The sequence below is a fragment of the Toxorhynchites rutilus genome, chromosome 2 (assembly GCF_029784135.1).
Source record: "Toxorhynchites rutilus septentrionalis strain SRP chromosome 2, ASM2978413v1, whole genome shotgun sequence".
Lineage (NCBI taxonomy): Eukaryota > Metazoa > Arthropoda > Insecta > Diptera > Culicidae > Toxorhynchites > Toxorhynchites rutilus.
The window spans coordinates 336,206,614-336,213,167 of NC_073745.1; the positions used below are offsets into that span (position 1 = coordinate 336,206,614).

Here is a 6,554-nt window from a genome sequence, read left to right on the forward strand (position 1 = left end):
CTCTTTGGTATGGGGGATAGCGGAGGGTGATAGAAAAATTGTAAATTACACAGTGTCATTTTTAGGTGAAAGAGTATTTCTTCTGTTCATCCATTGTTCAGCAGACCGGACAGCGGAGACAGTTGATATGATCATTGTTGTTTTATTAATAGCAGAACAGCCCGATGTTTTTCTTGTCGCAAGCAGAGCTTCCCCAATACCAGAGCTTGCATGATGGACGTTATTCTATAACCACACAAAGATGGTCAAATGAGGGTACTGAGTTTTGCACTCACGGTTGATCGCTTAGTAAGCGAACGCGAAGCCATTGAGGCTACGAAGACTTCCTTTTTCAAAAGTTTGTTTCGAAAAAATTGTTTTAAAAATTTGTTTAACAAATTTGTTCAAAATTTTTTTCTATTATTTTGTTTTAAAAACTTTAGATTGGAATTGGAAATTGTAATTGGAAAATTGGAAATTGTTGGATTCCAAAATTAATCTTACTGTAAATAAAATCACTGAAAAATAAAGCGCGGTCGTCGTGAACAGTCGTAAACGGTCGTAAATGGTCGTATTCTTGACGTAAACACAAATAGAGTGAGAGAGTGAGCAGTGAGCAGCTGCGATGTGATTTTTGTGTGAGAGAGTGTGCGCGTCTGCGTGTGTTCGTTTGCGCGTCTATGTGCGTGTATGTGTTTGTGTGTGCGTGTGCCTGTATGTGTGCGTGTACGTGTGCGTGTGCGTGTACGGGAGTGTATGTTTTGGTTAGTTGGTTGGGTGATGTAAACAAAAACAGTGTGAGAGAGTCAGCAGTCAGCAGATGCGACGCATTTTTTTTTGTGTGTGAGGCTGTGCGCTTCTGCGTGTGTGTATGTGTTCGTTTGTGCGTGCATGTGCGTTTTTTTTTGTAGTAGCGAGTAGAGAGTAGAGAATAGAGAGTAGAGAGAAGAGAGAGTAGAGAGTAGAGAGTAGAGCGAGTAGAAAGAAAGTGAAGAGTAGAGAGTAGAGAGAAGAAAGCAGAGAGTGAAAAGTAGAGAGTTTAAAATAAAGAGCAGAGAGTAGAGAGAAGAGAGAACAAAGTATAGAGTAGATAGTAGGAAATGAAGAGTAGATAGTTGAAAGTCGAAGTCAAAATTGAAAGAGCAACAATTGATCGCAGAGAAAGAGTAGAGGTTTAAGACATACAGACATTTGGACTAAAAAAGAAACATTGGATAAAAGAAAAAAAATGCGAGAGACTGTTTGAGTGCAATAGCAAAGCTGTTCCAATGATCTTGCGGTAAACTTGGGCCGCTAGCTTCAAACATTGTTTATTAAAAACAAAAAATTTATTTCAAAAATTGATTTTAAAATGTGATTTCAAAAATTAATTTGAAAACATTATTTCGAGAATATGAGGTTTTGAAGCTTTTGAAAAAATAGCATTTTCTTCGATTTGCACTATTAATCCGTATTGCGTTGCTCAATAAATTTAACACGTTCGTCTCCCAACGTGATCCGGCTGAGTATCTTGCGGGGTTGTACTTGTTGATAAATTATTAAATGAAGGTAAGCTTTTTTTAAATTTGAAGTAGTACTGACAACGATAACACATGTCAATGTCATATAACATGGATTTCCTAAGAAACAGTAGAACAAATTATCAGTAATATAAATTAATAAAAAGTATAGTATAAACATTATATTTTTATTGTCCTGATTTTATGATTTTTCTATATAACCTATATTTATATTTGGGTGTCTCTTCGGTCAAATTCCTTTTGAAAATTCTATTCGATTTCAACGAGGAAAGTGTCACCAATATCTGAGTAACGGGGCGACGAATGTGTAAATGGAAACAGTCTTGTATCTGATTAAGACTGCATTTTCAACAATTTAAAATAATATTGATTATACTATCTAGTTTGATTGTCTACGTGAAACATAATTTCAAATTCCCAATGGTTTACATAAAACAAAAAAAAAGGGAAATAACCTGCTATCTCCGATTGACTACAGATGACTATCCATTATGAACAAGCCAAAAAAAAACTATCGCCCTCTCCGTGACAATGTTACCGGTTATTGTAACATTGCCGTGACCAGGATTCGAACCTGGGTTACTACGGCCACAACGTAGGGTCCTAACCACTAGACGATCACGGCTATTGAGGTCTGTGATAACAAGATGCCCACTGTACTTACAGTAATCATTACTTACTCCGGTTAAATCGAAGTCAAACTCTCTCTTATCAGGGATTACTGCTCTTTTCATCACATTATCAGTGGAAGAATGACTGATTTCATTCGTTGCCAGTGTTCATTGATAATTTTATTTAATTGAATATCTAATTCAATTCTCTTTGTTTTATCAAATTGCGTATTATTGAAGAATGGATGAACACGACATTCGATGCGTTATTATCACCCTACAATTGTTCTTCTGATCTGATCTGAGGGTAAAAACAGTATCAAGATGTCAAGACCCTGAATCAACAAATTCGCCGGGAATATGAAAAGCTTCCGGTTGGATAGTTTGTGATTTCTCTTTAAATCGCCTGGGGATGTAGTTCACGCAAAAGGATGATACATCGAAAATTCAAAATAAATACCGAATCTTTGAATTTTTGTTTTGTTATTTTTTGTTGTAAAATAAGCAAAAAAAAACAGCCTTCTACTAAATTCAAACGCTTCGAATCAATCACTGTACCATACCGAAGCCCATGTTACAAACAATAAAAAGACATCCTGCGTCGGCCGGGAATCGAACCCGGATCAACTGCTTGGAAGGCAACTATGCTGACCATTACACCACCGACGCCGCTGATAAACAATAGCAAGCCTCCAGAAAGAAAGAAAAACCCTCGAAAGCCACGACAGAAATCAGCGCATTTTTACATTTTTATTAAATCAGCCGTATAATTTGATGCCATAAATTTGCCGGCAGACAGCGCGGGGCGCTCAGCCGAATCGAGTAAATCTCGCCGCATATTTAGCAGCCCCATTGCTGATTCCATTTTTCGACTCTGCTCTCTTTGTACGAGTTCTCCTTCCGAACGTTTTGGCAAATATGTTGGCTTGATCATCATCGCAGACGCATAGCATTGAGAGTGGTTTTCACAAACAAATTGAGGCAGCAAATCGAGGCAAAAGCAAAATCTCCCGCCCCACAAATTGTTGGCAATTGCTAGGATAGTGAATTTTGCGCTCGACTTGCACTCAGGAGGAGAGAAATTAAATAAACTGCCACCGTGTAAAAGTGGGAAGATTTGCGCTTATTTTCGAAATGTGGAACACCCGGTTGGATGTTCTAGCAATTATTATAAATCATCGGTCAGCTGGACGGAAAGATGAATAAAGATGCATGATACTTCCAATAAAGACTTTCAAATACTGTATTCTTTCTATAATCTACCTTCAACACTTTATACATAGCCTCAATGAATGATTCCACAAACGATTACAATAATCATGACCATTAAACAGTTGTGCAAAAGTGCCTGCGGGGCATTCGATGTTTACTGAGCCAATGAGAATCCAAACAGATAATCGGTTGCGGATCATTTTTTTTTTTATTTAATATATGAGTTAGTGAAGATATTGAAAACATCACGGGTTATTTCGTATTAACTCATAAAAAATCACTCGATAATTTTCAACACAGACGGTACCTTTGAGGAATTTTTTGTTTTAAGATTTTTCATATAACATTAGCAACTTTTTTAGTTTAGCTATAGCTTATTTTCCTCCATTTTCCTAACATTTAAATCTCAGATAACAAACCCCCTTGAAGAAAACTGTCAATATCATCAACTACATGTGAATAAACTATGCTTCGAACAAATTACATCTGCAACCGCAACGGACAAACAAACTCTAAACCCCAAACACTTAATCAAAAATACGTTAAAACCATTTGCCTCGGAATTCTCGGAAGCATACAAAACGCGATCGCAAAATCGGAAAAAGCATATTTACGCAAACCGAGTCGAACCAAAACAACCAAAAAGTGTACATACAGAGAAAAAGCCATTCGCTAAAGATAGACTGTTTGTTCTGCGCAGAAAATTTAAAATTTATGCTAATTTAATCAACCCGCGAAACCTATCGCCAAGATGCCGTACCATCTCCTCCCCATTCCTATTCCCGACACCTTTCCGAGTCGGATTTCACTTGAATCTTTTCTCGGAACATCATCGCCCGCCCGAGGGGGTGGGCGGCGGCGAAAAGCATTCGCAAAATGTTTTCCTCATTTCCCATCGCCGAGGGGTGCGCTCGGCGGAGAAAATTTTTTTTCGACCCACTCCCACTGACGTGCCGTGACGCAAACTCACGCTGTCATGTTTCAATTAGACAAATTTATTTATCGATTAACTCTCATGGCCGCCGCGATTTTGCCGCCTTACCTTTTCGCGCACTTGATTAGCAACAGTTGCGACTCGACTCGAGAGAAAACAATTCTCGCGATAAATTCTGGAGGATTTCAATCCGCCGCGCATAGACGCGTTTTTATCGGCCATATCGGTCTAGCGGTTGGGCGGGAAAAAGCTGTTCGCGGGTGGAAATACGCGTGCTTGTGACGAGATTGATATATGGGTGGGATCGTAGAGCAGTGAAATGGGCAGCCATGATCTAAGAGAGTGTTCGTTTTGCCTTTTCCTGGTTCTTCTCCTTGACTTGGGAAATTTATTTACTTGGGCTGATTTATTGTTACGCTTTTTCAGATTCGAATGCATTGGAAGAAGAGAGGTCCTGCGGTGATTTATAGATACCGAATTCGATTATGGACAACCGCAGAAGCCGAATTTCGGATTTTTAGGATTGGTATTTTCCTATGGGTTTATGTTTCTCCTTCCGTCTGTTACGAAAGGATAATTTTGTTAAACTTGGCACGAATTTAATGGCGTCCAGTATAAGTTGTACTATTAGCAATTTTACGGTAAATAGACTGGTCGTTTCTCGGGACCTCTTCGTTTTTTTCCAAATTTTTTGCTGGAGATTACCCAAAATTTCACTCACAGTAAATTTTCACAAAATTTCAATCACTGTAAAATAACCTATTCTAATAGCGAAAGATTTCGTATCCACACTCATTGACATCAAAAATCATAACTCGAAAGTCAGCCATCTAATTAATGGTCTATGTTCGACTATATTGTTGAAAAATCAATTAGCTTTTCAGGAATTAAAAACACATTTACCCTTTTGTAGGAATTTACTCAAATATGTCATTCATTATTAAAAATGTTTGCATCTCCATATATCTCTTCTCTTGTTCTCAAATAATTAAGTTATTCATTTAAATTAATAATTTCAATTATTATTAATGATTTAATCAATTATGATTTCTATTAGTTGAAATATTTTTATAATTGAGGGGTGTAAAAATATTTGACACTTGGAAAGAATTAAAGCTAAAGTTGTACGACATAGATTTAATTTAATTCTCAAAAATAGATAGAATTTCAAGATTTTGCAAATTTGTAGATTCAGGAAAAAGAATACAAAAAAATCGATACAAAAAATCGAAAAACTGTGTAGAGATTAACTGTTCTCGAGATCCAAGATATTTTATACAATGAAAATAAAATTCTATAAAATTTTAACAAATTCAGAACCATAACCGAAATGTAATCAGCTGCCGTATGCATTTTCTATTACACACAAATAACTCTCAGACATTAAAACCACGAATTCTACTCCATTGTATCCACGTTAACATTTGGATTGAAATTACAACGAAACTAAACGAGAGAACAATTTGATATAAAATGAAAGAGCAATATGTAAAGAATAATTGAATTGATCAAAACAATAAAGTTGATTATGAGTGGAATAAAATAAATAAATCGGAATATCTGCGGCAGCATCTGAACAGATCATCCAACAATATATTCATTGAGCAAACTGGTATATCAGGTGGTCCAACAGTCAAGTACAATACAGGAATTAATCGGAACACAAGACAATGTCGTAGCCATGGACAATTAATATAAGACATTCATTGTTGTATTATTGTTAGCTCAAACAGGTGTTTGTTGCAAACGACCAATTTGGTCACATCCATTACAAATTCTAATCGCAAGTTTTCTCTGATTTGTGACGAAATTCCCTAATCTAACCAGACTTTATTTAAATTCCCTTGTTTTCAATGTTTTAACAGATCTTCGACACTCTGTGGACGGTGACGAACACAACGATATAAAGACAACTTAAATATAACGAGCGTTCTCTTGTAATTATGAATTGTACATACGAAAAAAACCTTTGTTTTTACATGTGATACATTCTTCTTCCATCTTTGGTTAAATGGTTATTAGAGAAATTATTTACATTTCTATTTACATTAGAATTATAATTTAAGGATTTACCATCTGAGTAGAATCAGTTTTCGTTTTATACACTTTATCTAAGCCTAACCTAGTATAAACAGTTTACAACTAAGCTAACTGAATTTACTACACTAACCAAACCTAACCTACATACCATCTTTCAAAGCATGCTCTGGTATTTAGTCAGAAGTTTTGATTTCATATTATCGAACATAGAGTCGATCCTAGGGATACAAGCCTGTTTTTTTTTTAAAAAAATGACGA

The 6,554-nt window shown here is 36.2% G+C and overlaps 1 non-coding gene across 1 annotated transcript; it reads right to left on the reverse strand.

The window, feature by feature from the left end:
* Positions 1-2,707: 2,707 nt before the first annotated feature.
* On the reverse strand, positions 2,708-2,779 carry Trnag-ucc (transfer RNA glycine (anticodon UCC)). The gene has a single exon. It is a non-coding gene; the product is annotated as a tRNA-Gly (tRNA).
* Positions 2,780-6,554: the final 3,775 nt, after the last annotated feature.